Raw genomic sequence first — 14,433 nt, 5'->3', positions numbered from 1 at the left:
TATATCTCCTCTTCTATGTACGTTTTCAGTTTTTCAGCCTCATTCTGGGGGCCAAATTCCAAGCTCACGAAGTACTTTTCATGCCCTCATAATAATGACAATCATAGCTTTCACTTTGTCACCTTCTGGCACGGGTGTGTCAAGGACGTGATTTCCACGTTTAACCCATACGTTACGACGTAGTTTTGTGGGCACTGAGACAAAGAAAGATTCTCTTGAAGCTGGAGCAACGAGACGAAAATTATGCCGTCTGCGAGGACTTATAAAATAGTCGGCGTCCGTATTTATTTTGCTAACCGTTCATGGATAACAGAGATCCATTTTGCAGCGCGAAATATTCGTCTTGTTTTGGAAATCAAGCCGGGCTTGACAAAGTATCCAATTGTCAGCGAACATAAAAATCAATGACGCTAAATCAGCCACTTCTCAGTTCATACAGGTCACTACATGACGAAGGTCAACCTGTCACCTCACTAAAACTCATCAGTCAGCTCGCTTGCGTACTTTTCAATACAGCTTTGGATGCAAAGTCATTCGGCGCTGCAAGTGGCTTGGAAGGGGTTGAGGCTAAGAAAGACATGTAAAGAAATTTCTTCGTCCCACAAATATTACTGTCGAAGTACTGAAGAGACACCTGTCTTTCTACGAAGTCACTCGAATGTAACTATCACTTAAATGACTTAATTGCGGAACATGAAATCTGAGGAATATTCAACACTATTGTACAACGTCACTGCGTGCTCTATTGTTTGCCAAAGGTTACCGATGACCGGAGAAAGTCAATGCCAGGTGACTTCTATTGGTTCCTCCACTTTCAGCGCTGCCGCACGTCTGTCATATAGCATGCCTACAAGTGTACCTGTTAAAAGTTTCATGGCTGTAAATAATTTTGGTTGCCTTCGGAGATGGTTCTTTTATCAAGACATTCACGTACATTAGAGGTAGTCCGTTCCTAATGAGATTGATACTGACGTGATGATAAACTTTGATCATTAATTTCTTCGAGTTTGCGAAGTAGATTTTTTTCTCCTGTATCTTCGAAAACCCCCCAGTTTGGCAACACATTTTAATGGCGTGTGATGTACGCACCGGTCAGCCCCGTCTCTGACTGACTACCCTGTATCCGGCATGAAATGCCGTTTTCCACTGAAGAATGTTCTCACTTCTTTCGTACATTGGTCGCTTGAATGAGTTAAAGTATTATATACACCTGAAGATGTGTCTGTAGGCCACGAAACCTGTCGTGTCCTAACAAATAGCCGGCCGGAATGGCCGTGCGGTTCTAGGCGCTACAGTCTGGAACCGAGGGACCGCTACGGTCGCAGGCTCGAATCCTGCCTCGGGCATGGATGTGTGTGATGTCCTTACGTTAGTTAGGTTTAATTAGTTCTAAGTTCTAGACGACTGATGACCTCAGAAGTTAAGTCGCATGGTGCTCAGAGCTATTTGAACCATTTTGAACCCAATAAATATTATTATACAGCTATACGAGGTGTTCTTCGTGCAACATGCGGATGAAGGGAGAACAGAGTTGTCTTTAAAATGGCCATAGTTAATCGAGAGTGTGGTACGCCACTACTTGCTTGCTACCACCACTGATGAACGATGACAGCAGGAGCAGCCAGTCCTATTTGTCATCCAGACTCAGTTCGACACCGGGGCCAGGCGAATTAGAGCCGTTATTGATGTCAGGTGTTGTAGCTCCGTGTATTGAACTTTCCGTCCGATACATCCCCAAATGACCTACAATATTAATCACGTATTTTCCAATAGCACTATATGTGGGCAGTAAATATAATTGAATTATTTGCTGTCTAATAATGATCACGACTTTTCCACCCCTTCTTTGGCGACTGATAATAACATTCCATTTGTTGTTAAAACATTATTTTTTATTTACGCGATTCGAGTAACTCCTGTCACCATAATACCAGGTGAAAGAGAGCACGGAGTGCCGTGTGGTTTATGCTACAACTTAAACTCTTTGCTGTCCTTCCCTGTGCTACAATTCTGGTGTCAAACAGAATAGTTGTTGTTGTTGTGGTCTTCAGTCCTGAGACTGGTTGATCCAGATCTCCTTGCTACTCTATCCTGTGAAAGCCTCTTCGTCTCCCAGTACCTGTGCAGCCTACATCCTTCTGAATCTGCTTAGTGTATTCATCTCTTGGTCTCCGTCTAGGATTTTTTCCCTCCATGCTGCCCTCCAGTACTAAATTGGTGATCCCTTGATGCCTCAGAACATGTCCTTCTAACCGATCCCTTCTTCTAGTCAAGTTGTGCCACAAAATCCTCTTCTCCCCAATTCTATTCAATACATCGTCGTTAGTTATGTGATCGACCCATCTAATCTTAAGCATTCTTCTGTAGCACCACATTTCGAAAGCTTCTATTCTCTTCTTGTCTAAAGTATTTATCGTCCATGTTTCACTTCCATATATGGCTACGCTCCATACAAATACTTTCAGAAATGACTTCCTGACACTTACATCAATACTCGATGTTAACAAATTTCTCTTCTTCAGAAACGCTTTCCTTGCCATTGCCATTCTATATTTTATATCCTCTCTACTTCGATCATCAGTTATTTTGCTCCCCAAATAGCAAAACTCCGTTACTACTTTAAGTGTCTCATTTCCTAATCGAATTCCCGCAGCATCACCCGATTTAATTCGACTACATTCCATTATCCTCTCCTTGCTTTTGTTGATGTTCATCTTATGCACTCCTTTCAAGACACTGTCCATTCCGTTCAACTGGTCTTCCAAGTCCTTTGCTGTCTCTGACAGAGTTACAATGTCATTTCTTCTCCATGGATTTTAATACCTACTCCGAACTTTTCTTTCGTTTCCTTTACTGCTTGCTCAATATACAGATTGAATGGCACGGGGAGAGGCTACAAGCCTGCCTCACTCCCTTCCCAACCACTGCTTCCCTTTCATGTCCCTCGACTCTTATAACTGCCATCTGCTTTCTGTACAAATTGTAGGCTGATCATTTCTAGTTACGTCTAGAAAGCGACACGTCAGAGGTAAATTCGTGACGGTCTCACGGTTTTTCCAGGAAAGAGCTTATACTCTGTTGTTATGTCGAAGCAGGCGCCTCTCAAGTCCCCTGTTACTTGCGCGTCAATCCCACTTGCTGTGTGACGTCGCTGGGCGGCTTCCACTCTTGAGACGAGAGAGGCCGTTGTGTCGTGTTCGGCCGGGCGCAGCACTCCGTCTGCCCCCTCAGCCACCCCCCAACAACCCCTCCTGCGTAACGAGGGGAAAAATCACGACTGCCGTCACGAAAACACGCTGCAGTGGGGATGGAGCTTAATTTCGCGTTGCGGAACAAGGCATCTGTCGGCGGCCCACTGCCTCGGAATGCTGCCGCGAAATCGCGGCAGAAGGGTGAGGGGAGAGGTGGTGGGGGGAGCGGAAATGGGGGTTGGGGGAGGGGGCGAATAAAGTTTAATAATTACACTCTCTCCGCTCTGCTCCGCCATAGGCGCTGTTTACTGCAAAGCGCTCATTAAGAAATTCGCGGGAAATGGCCGACATCAAAAGGAGCGCTGGCTGCAGCAATATTTGCTCTGCTCCATTTTTCAGTCGGCCGCGCCGGCGCCTGAGAGGCAAAAGCCTCGCCGAATTTCTTGGCGTGTTTGTTTCGCACGCGAGAGGCGTCCTTCGGAATCCACTTCGCATTTGCCACGACCGTCTTTCGTGTCCGGGTGGGACGGAACTTTAGAGCTCATGTTGACAGTGCCACGGAAGCGTTACGTCTCCGCTTGCAGCGTATGATTTTGGTGTGATGACTCACGGTGGGAGTATCTCAATGATGAGATTCGCTGAATACACCGCTATCCTCAGGGAAAGTGGAGAACAATTACAGGATCTGTTTAATGGAATGAACAAAGAAATGAGTACAGAATATGGATTGAAAGCAAATCGGAAGAGGACAAATGCAATCAGAAGTAATAGAAATGAGAGTAGTGAGAAACTTAAGACTAAAATCGAATGTTACTAAGCAGAAAAAGTTAATTCTGCTGCCTTGGGATCAAAGTAACCCTTGTCGGACGAAGCAAGCAGGGACCTACAAGGTACTAGAGGGAGGTGCGGATGGTAAAAATTGTTGAGGAAAACAGCCTGCCATATGTCCAGAAAATAACTGAGAACTTAGGGTACAAGTGCTACCAGAACAGACAAAGAGCGCATTCCTGACCAAGAAAAATCTACTGGTATCAAACCTGGGCCTTAATCTGAGGGAAAAATATCTGGGAATCTCTGTGTGAACACAGCATTGTATTGTATTGAATCACGGACAGTACGAAAATCGGAATAGAAGAGAATGGAAGCATTCGAGATGTGGTGCTGCAGAATAATAATGAAAATAAAGGGGACTGGTAAGCTAACGGATGAGGTGGTTATCGTCAGAATCGGAGAAGAAAGAAACAGACGGAAAATACGAACAAGAAGAAATGAAAAGATAGTAGGACATCTGTAAAGGCATCGGTGAATAACCTCCATGTTACTAGAAGGAGCTGTAGAGGGTAAAAACTGTAGAAGAAGACCGAGACTGTAAGACAGCCAGCAAAAACTAGAGGACGTAGTGTTGCTCTGAAATGAAGAGATTGGCGCAGGAGAGTAATTCGTGGTGCTCCGCATCAAACCATTCAGAAGACTGATGACTTAAAAAAGATGATGACCAGTGGCCGGTCGAAATCGGTTGCAGCAATGTCAAATGTTTTTATTGTTGTGTCGTAAAAAATGTCACCTGAAGATGACGAGCGGGAAAATCGTCGAAACGTTGCGACGACACCCCGCCACACTCGGCTGATAACCTGAGAACACTTCATCAGTAAATTTCGCCGAGATATTCTGCATTCCTATACAACGTGAGGGTCGTTCATAATAATGAAATAACTCGCAAAACGGGAGATTTTGATTAATTTAAGAGCGCGACCCTGTATTTAAGGTTGACTTGTAGAGTGTACATCACAATTTTATAAAACTTGTTCCGATTAATGTATGAGTACGTTTACACCGGACACAAAAACTGCATCTTGCTGGTAATATAGTGAACTAATCCTGCCCTGTATTACTGCCGTCCACACATACTGCAGCCACATGTTGGTCAATATTACCGACCACTGTTGCCAGGCAGAGTTTAGGTCAGTACGTTTCCAGGCTAGAAGTGTTAAGGCAGACCACTCTATGTCTGCGAAGTGGACGAAAGCGGGGTAGTGTAAGTGAGTGCTGTTCTCCTTTTTTGCATTCCACAATAAAAAAAATATTAAGAAGAGATATCGATCTTTGCAGTTCCTTTCCTTCTTAAGTAAGTGACCTGTTTCCAAAACTTAAACTCGGTAACTGGTGCTGGACACACGTCAACACTGCTTTGCTGGGTCAGCGAATTCTGTAAGTCTTCCATTTTACAACATATATCCCATAGGCGTAAGTTTGTATCGTTACAAATAGTCAAACGAGTTGACTGTTTCGTTGCAATATCTCGGCAGCGTTGGGACTGGAGAGAATGGGTCCGATGGCGAAGGGACGAAATCCCCATTTTCCGCCAGTTAATAGTTTAAAACTATTGTGTGCCTATTGTTGGGTAGCCTAAAATGTAGATATAATAAAACTGTCGTCTCAAACAAAAGTATTTATTTTATTTCTTCCATAATTAAGAGTTTGACTTCATTCCATAGCTAAATGAAGAAAATCCTGTTGATACCAAAATGGGCACTCCTCAATTTTTTCCACGGGTTGAAAAATTATGAAATTGATACTTTCTGTGAGTATCAAAAGTTCAAACGTGGTGTAATCCAGGAAGTAAACTGAAAAGAAGTATTGTCTGAAACGATTGATAGTTATCCAGATAGTATTTTAAAGACAGGTTACTTTGATATGGAAACAATAAGTATATCAGTTGTGTATACAAAGTTATTAATATGAATATTATAAATGTCACGTTGTTGATTCAACGATCTAAAATTTCAACCTGATATGATCATATACAACGTGTCGAACGAGTTATGAAATAAATGCAGAAAATATTAATAAAAAAATTATTTGTGGACCAATAATGTGGTGTGAAACGAAAATTAAAATTCTGAAAAGAAAAAAGAACAACATTCTTTGATCACACTCACGCTTTATATTGTTAATGTTAATTCAACGTAATGTTGATTCACGATCTAAAATTTCATCCTGATATGATCATATACAACGTATCGAACGAGTTATGAAATAAATGCAGAAAATATTAATAAAAACATTATTTGTGGACCAATAATGTGGTGTGAAACGAAAATTAAAATTCTGAAAAGAAAGAAGAACAACATTCTTTGATCACACTCACGCTTTATATTGTTAATGTTAAGAGGCAAAACTAAAACTGAACAAAATGTGTTTCTAAAATTACATTTTTTGGTTTTGTTATGTCAAGTGTATCCTAGGACCTATAACAGACTAGGTGAAAGTGAAAAATCTTTCAAATCTACCCCCCCCCCTCCCACACACACACAATTGGCCGGTGGAATCGACTCTTAACGACCGAGGACTGACACAGGTCAATCATCGTCTCTCTAGTTTGTCGCATAGTTCTGCAGGCATACCAGATAGGCTGTTTCATTCGTAGTTTCCCTTGTGGTGCTCTGTTACACCTCACAGAGTCGAGAAGGTACCAATTTCTATAAAGGATATCTTTTCGATCTTGAAATTTCACACTTTTTTTCCTCTCTTCTAGTGCTAAATTGGGATCTCTGTTTATACTGATGCATATGGACTCGCAAGTTAAGTGCAGACGGCTGTATTCTTCAGTCAATCTCAATAACTCTGCTGCGTCAAACGAAATGTAGAATTTGCAGGCGATCACGGTTGCTGTCGGTCCACAGGCAGATGGTAAACTACTACTGCTACTGTGTTATGAAGTAGGGACAGGGGTCGTTCTTGAGAAAGTTAGGTGTGGATGACGGGTTCTTACACTGCTGCTTGCTTTACGTTGCAGTGAAATCCGTGCTTCAGGATGTTGGCTCGGTCCCTGTAGCACAAAAATCACTTTAGGTGGAAGAGACAGAAACGAATGATGACACTATTTCAGTATTGTTATTGTTCAGTAAAAAATCTGAAAGGCACTAAGTTAATTTAAAATCAGAGACGGTAGAATAGTCTATACTAAAGTTGAGCGAAAGTCCACATCCGCAACGGCTGTTTATTGTGTATTTCACTGTGTATTTCTCTCTATGACGATCGGTTCCATACATATAGTGTGTAGCTAGCGCTGTAACGTGTAGTTTTATTTGACGCATGCCACTGTATTTTATTATGTTGACGAGTCCCAAGGATTGCACGTCTTTTAATTCTTTGTTTCTCCTGCGACATTTGATGATGGTTTTCTTCCATCACTAGTGGACTCGTCTTTTGAACGTGTTTTGATGCCGTATTACTGCTCATGCACGGTTCGGATAGGATTCCCATATTTCGTTTCATCCTAGGTCTCACGGAGGAGGGACATGTTTTTTACCCTGGTATTCGTAGCAAATGAAGTATTAGACTCCTATGACCTGAAGATACACCTCCAGGGTATGAAACCGGTCGTCATACTATGAAATACACAGTAAACAGCTATTGCGGATGTGGAATTTCAGCCAGTTTCAGCACAGACTACTTTACCATCACTGATTTTGAATTGTTTGATTTTCCTTCACATTGTGTACAAGCATTTTAGCTGTGATTGCCGACTAATAAAATTATATGTTCTGTAGACGTTAGCATCAACCTTGACTGCAGAATAGCGCCGAATCTGCCACGGCACCAACGAATCAGCACCACTTCTAGTGAACGGCGTGGGGGAAAAAAAATCGGTAATAGTAATCCGGATAGTTACAGGTAGTAACTGATAAGGGCCAAATGCTTCCCTTCACGCCCGGTAATGTTTAAAAGAGTCGCAGACAATTATTGCCAGGAATTCGAGAGAGCTTTGCATTGATTTATAAGCCTCTACCCAGATTCCAGCAGGGGAAATGCCTCCTTTTGCCCCTCAACCTTATGGATCCCTATGGACACAAGGGACTGCATCCGACGTAATAGCATTAAGCATAAGTTTAGTCCGCCCAGTAGATGCGCAGTAAGTGCAGCACTTTGCTAAATGAAGAGGTCTGGGTTCGATTCCCGGCCGAGTTGTAGATTTCCTCCACTCGGGGACTGGGTGATGTTCTTACTTTCGTGGCGTCCTAATTGACATTACTACCGAGAAGGCTGAAAGGGCACGGTCCGAAAGCCAATAAATTAACAAAATGAAAGCTTAAGTTTCCATTTATTTTGTTCGTTTGAAGAATTTCGTGATTCAGAAACGCATAAGGATGAAGGGAAAAAAATAAATACCTGTGGTAAAGGCGAGGGTTTCATCAACAAATCAAAATGTGACCGCCATGTCTCATAAAACTTTTAGGCAATAAGTATGGAAAACTTCGCAGGAGAGCTTCTGTAAAGTTTGGAAAGTAGGAGACCAGATACTGGCAGAAGTAAAGCTGTGAGGACGGGGCGTGAGTCGTGCTTGGGTAGCTCAGTTGGTAAAGCACTTGCCGCGAAAGACAAAAGTCCCGAGTTCGAGTCTCGGTCCGGCACACAGTTTTAATTTGCCAGGAAGTTTCATATCAGCGCACACTCCACTGCATAGTGAAAATCCCATTCTGGAAATATGTATACATTTTGAGCGGGAAGTTGACTTGGGAAGTGCGGGCCAAATAGCTAGGTCATCGGTCCCATCGGATTAGGGAAGGATGAGGGAGAAAGTCGGCCGTGCCCTTTCAAAGGAACCAACCCGGAATTTACCTGAAGCATTTAGGGTCATCACGAGAAACCTAAATCAGGGTGGCCGGACGCGGGTTTGAACCGCCGTCCTCCCGAATGCAAGTCCAGTCTGCTAATTGCTGTGCCACCTCGGTCGGTATATATAATTTTGAGATACTGTTGTTCATCGTAGCATTACATCATCAAATCATTCACTGAGAATAGTGTAGTAGAGACGTGAGTATACAAGAATTATCTGTCGTTTTCCGGGACCAGCTACTTGGTCGTCGGCGTCGCAGCTACCTCAGCGGACTTTTTTGCTCCTCGGTGAGGACCACCCACGGCAGCGACGCGGCCAGGGCGGGTTCTCGGCCACGCTATTTTCGCGTTATCTCTTGTGGCCGGCCGCTAATGCCCGCCGGGATGTCACTTCTTGCCCGCACCCTGCACCCGATGTGTGCCCAGAGTCAGTTCAGCTGCTGGGTGACCGCTCTTACCGAACCACGACCGTGCTGTTGCTTATGTACGACAACTGTGCACTGTTTAAAACATCGCTGTTTGATCGTCTCTTGGGAGACAACTAAAATTCAGCAGTCACTATTTTGTAAAGGTTCTCATCTTTACGTAATGCATAACCGGTTTCGGGTACATACGCCCCTCTTCAGAGGGCTTCTTTTTCATCTGCACTTCAAGGTGTAGGCACTTGTGTCTGGTCTTCACTTTCCACTGCCACATCGTCCTGGATCTTCCCACGTCTCGTCTTCCTCTCGCCTGGTAAACCCTGCCCACACACGGTATTCTCTCTCACTTATTCTTTCTAGTTTATGTTCCAGTACTGTTTTATTTTCTTCAATCTTATCATTAACATTACACATATTCAGCTGAGTCCTAATTTCTTCGTTTCTTCTCTGGTAACATCTCTGACCTTCCTGAGAAAGCTCATTTCTGCTGTCTGCAATTTACTTCTATCGCGACTTCTGAAATTTTTCCGGCGTATTTGTTCTTCTAATAATTTCCGGGTATTGTCCTTACTCTGTTATTAATTATTTTTGCAGAGCTTCATTCGCACATTAAACCATTGCTGTTGTTAGCATCATGTTATCCTGTGTTGCACTGTGTGAGGTCGCTATGAGAGCTAGCCGTGACAGAACTATTTCACTTGGTGTACCAGATTCAGGAGATTTCGAGAAGAATGTTATAACTCCCTCTCCGAGAAAGGCAAGTGCTCATAGACATAATTTTCACAGAAGTATCAATTCAATAATTCATGGTTAAAAAATTTAACACAAATTATTTTCACAAGAATGAAAGAACCGACAGAGGCCGACACTGGGGAAGATCAGTTTGGATTCCGAAGAAACGTATGAATATGTGAGACAATACTGACCCTACGACATCTCTTAGGAAAAGTAAGTGGAGACTATGTTTACACCGTATGTAGATTTAGGGAAAGCTTTTGACAGTGTGGACTGGTCTACGCTCTTTGAAATTATGGAAGTAGTAGGGATAAAATACATGGAGCGAATGGTTATCTACAACTTGTATAGAAACAAAACTGCAGTTCTGAGAGTCGATGGACATGAAATGAAGCAGTATTATGGAAGAGAGTGAGATTGAGCGCTGGCCTCTCCCCATTGTTACTCACCGTTAACTGAGAGAAAACAAGGAGAAATTTAGAAACTTAATCAAAGTTCAGAGAGAAAAAAATAAAGATTTGGAAGTTTGCTCATGACTTTGTAATTCTGTCAGTGTCAGCAAAGGACTTCAGAGACCAGTCGAAGGCCCTGGGTACTGTGTTAAAAAGAGATTGCAACATGAGCAGCGACAAAAGGACAACTACGGTGATGGGGTGTAAGTGAGGTGGTATTGAGGAATTTAGGTACGAAAGTGAGTCACTAAAAGTATAGTTTAGATTTTTGGAGATCAAAATAACTAACTATAGGTAAACTAGGGAGCATATAAAATCGAATAGATACCTTTTACTTTAGATTACGTTGCCGCGTTAAGTTGCTAATTAGGTAAAATTGAGAGCACTTTTTATATTACTGCTTAACGGGTCGCGTTTATGGACTCCTCACTTACTGTCCAAAAATTATGTTGGCCCGTTTCGGGTACAGCTCAACTTCAGAATGCGAAACTGGCTTCTTACAAAGTGTCACCACTCGCCATTACAAAGCATAGGTAGCAAAACGTGGACATTTTTGAAGCTAGACTTTGTAACGTAGTGATGTTGAGGAGTTCGTTTGATACTCTGAAGGTTGGCTGCACCCGAAAGACTTCAGTATAATTTTTTGAACAACAGGTGTCCAGTTCACCTAAGGCGACCCATTTACCATGATATAAGAAATACTCTCAAAGAAACGCTTTATATGTGCTGCTACAGATGAAAGCTAAATATTTGATGGGAAAATAAGATAACTAACGAGAATATCATGAATCTAAATACCAGAGCTTGACTAAAAGAGGAGATCAATTGATAGGACACGTCCTGAGTCATAAAGGAATAGTCAATTTGGTAGTGGAGGGTAGTATATAAGGCAAAAATTGTAGAGGGAGACCAAGCCATTAATACAGCAAGCAGGTTCAAATGGGTGTGAGTTGCATTAGTTGCGTATATTTGAAGGGACGTGTACAGAACGGAATATTTTGGAGATCTGCATCTAAACTGTCTGCGGACTGAAGAACACAACAGCTTTGAGCCCTTATTTATTTAAGCTGAAGTGATTTGTTTAGAACAGTTGCATATGAACGACCATGAAGTGCTCTCATGTGTGTGAACTGAATGCATGTTATTTCGTTGACAAAGAGCTACTCGTATTTATATAGCATATCGAACAGTATAATGAGGATTTCCGAGTAAAAAATGAAATACATGTAATCAGATGATCAACATAACTGGCTGCGACCAACAGTTTTTGCAGGCAGAACAACTGAATACGTCGTTAACGGCGAAATAATTACTTCTCACACAGCGCAGCAGCAGATTATATAAGTATTACAACTTGCTGCATGCATAGCTATTGAACATACGTTATTGTTGTTACCCACAATGATGCTTTTATTTGTTTTACAGTTCTTTTTATTAATCTCACGCTCACTATGACGATAATATCTTTGTGAGGCGTTCTGATGTACAGTAAAAATATGAACTGCGGCTTATTAGTTCTAGGGGTCATATTCAAGGCCCCATTCTTAGCATTTACAATAAATCTGTAATATTTCCTTTTTTTGTTTTGTTACAGGTAAGAGCCAAGCGGACCAGAGATGGTAACGTTGTACGGCAAGAAAGGTAGTAACAACGAATATAATACAATGGTTAGAAAAAGTCTACAGTTACTTCAAGGTTCTAACGTTAATGCGTTTAGGAATTGTCTATGTAGATACGATGTTTTCAACAGCAATGAAACCTATTGTAACAACCTGTTTATCTTCTTCGGTGGCTACACATGATGGCGATAGTATATCTGTACCGGGGTCCATGCTTTGCCGACATTGTCACAAAATAAAAATTACTCATAAAATATTTCTTGCACCTTAATATAAGCAACCCAACTTACACGATCCTCCCAGTGTGTGGGTACGATGTGAGCTGGGTTGCTTAACTTAAGGTATATGTAATATTTTGGGGACCGAGTTTACTTTAGCTACCCTATATACGCGATCCCATTATGTAAAACGAACATTACCTCAATTCCAGGGAGAACGTTTTAATTAGTGGACCCAGATCAACTTTCTACAGCACTGCATTAGTAAAACATTTTTCGACAAGCGTTGTCAACTTCACTTCCACGTGCAAGACAGTGTCAAAAAAATCACCAGTACAGCATTACTGATCACTGCCCTGTGGCAGTCTGACCGCACCAACATCAACCCTAAGATCAGAACAACGCACAGGAAACATAGAACGCTAACGATCTCCGTTTCATATTTAGCTCCCTTCTCTCTACTTCATTGGTAACCTCAGCATATAAAAACAAAAGCTGTGGTTGACAGTTGGAAGAATTCACATGAAAATTAAGCACTTCAGTTTCCCCAGAAGCCGTTACTCGCACTTACAAAAAATAGCCAAATCCTTTTCTTCGGCCATCATCTCCTCCATCGAACTCTTTTCCGAAGGTATTTGTCTGGACAAGAGAGTAGATACTTTTTACTTTAACTTAATAATAAATGAGAACTATAATACAAATAGCCTCAAACAATGGATACAAAAAGAACTTAGTAACAAAGCTGAACAAAAAAATCAAGAAACAGAAAAGAATAAACACCCAGCTTTCACCAACACGAGGAAAAATCACACATAAAAAATACACAAAATACAAGAATAGAAACAAAAAAGTGTGAAAGAAACAGAAAGTAGGTACACAATGACATATAACCGCAAATACACACACACAGAATATCCAGTATTTTCAAAAAACAGGGCATGAAAATAGCACACCAAACAACTCAGTTCAGAAATACTTCCCAAAAACAATAGGAAAAACTGATCTATATCATAAATCAGGAATATACCAACTGAAATCCAATAAATGTGATGGAAGACACATAGGTCAAACAAGGACAACATTTGACACCAGATAGAAAGAACACGTAAGAGCATGGAAGTATAGGACAAATCATTCAACTTTTTGCAGAACAGTTACACCAACACCAACATAAAACATCTCCTCACCTTACAAGAAAATTGCCCCATCCAACAGGCAAGAAACAACACATAAATGATAAAACCAATTTCGCAAACCAAACACTCTTTAAAAACTGATTGATCACTTAATATAGCATTTACCACTACCATCTCCTCCCAGATTCTGTCCTATAATCACTGTCCAAGCGCATTCCTGTCTCCTGTCCCCCCCCCCCCCCCCAGCAAAAAAAAAAGATAATCCTTTTCACAGGTTGGCACCATTTTCAACAAACAATTAGACATCAATACTGTGTCTGTGCAGAATGAGAAACAATCGAAGAAAGTGAATTTTATGTAGTGCAGCACAGTAAATACTGCAAAATGGCAAAAACTGCCAAGCGCAGGTGGGAAATGAAGCCTTTCGATGTCAACCGCTGCTAACAAGGGGGGAATGACCAAAATATGTAAAGAAACACCGTAAGTAGTTTGCCGTTGACGACCAATTGCATAAAAAAAACGCTGTTTTTAATCTAAAACCATAAAAAATGTACAACTGTGTGTATCCAATATAAAGAATGACCACGGAAGATGCTTTATAAATAAAAGAGAAACGCTTCTGGTGCAATTCTTTGTAATTAGACTGCAGCCAGCTCAAGACGGATAACCTGTAGAAACAGATCCAACTGTTTGTTTCGCAATGTAATACGTATTTAAATGTCATAGAATAAAAGCTTTCAATAGCTTGCTAAATTTCAGGCAAAATCTTTTATTATTCGTAACTCCCTAACTAAGCATTTGCGGTCCTATGTTTATATGGACTTTTTTTCTTTAATTTTCCTGTACAGGGTGTCCAGAAAAGGGCTCCCTCATTTCAAAATTAAATATCTCGAAAACTAAGATCGATAGAGGACTGCAGTAAACGGTATGTTTACTGTGAAAGCTGTAAGAAGTTTATACAGCACTTTGAAATGATAGTTACAAAAGCTGCTAACAGATGGCGCTGTACGCTGTACAGCTCATATCAGCACACATAAGTGA

At 41.5% G+C, this 14,433-nt stretch overlaps 1 long non-coding RNA gene across 1 annotated transcript in view; it reads left to right on the top strand.

Moving 5' to 3' along the window:
- The window catches only part of LOC126283441 (uncharacterized), an 877,632-nt gene extending 864,229 nt beyond the window's left edge, over positions 1-13,403 (top strand). Inside the window, exon 3 of the long non-coding RNA XR_007551381.1 lies at positions 12,014-13,403. This is a non-coding gene — a long non-coding RNA (uncharacterized LOC126283441). The remainder of the gene's footprint in view (positions 1-12,013) is intronic.
- The last annotated feature ends 1,030 nt before the right edge of the window (positions 13,404-14,433 follow it).

The sequence above is a fragment of the Schistocerca gregaria genome, chromosome 1 (genome assembly GCF_023897955.1).
Source record: "Schistocerca gregaria isolate iqSchGreg1 chromosome 1, iqSchGreg1.2, whole genome shotgun sequence".
Lineage (NCBI taxonomy): Eukaryota > Metazoa > Arthropoda > Insecta > Orthoptera > Acrididae > Schistocerca > Schistocerca gregaria.
Note: the sequence above shows the minus strand (reverse complement) of the source record. Positions and strands in the feature narration are given on the sequence as shown.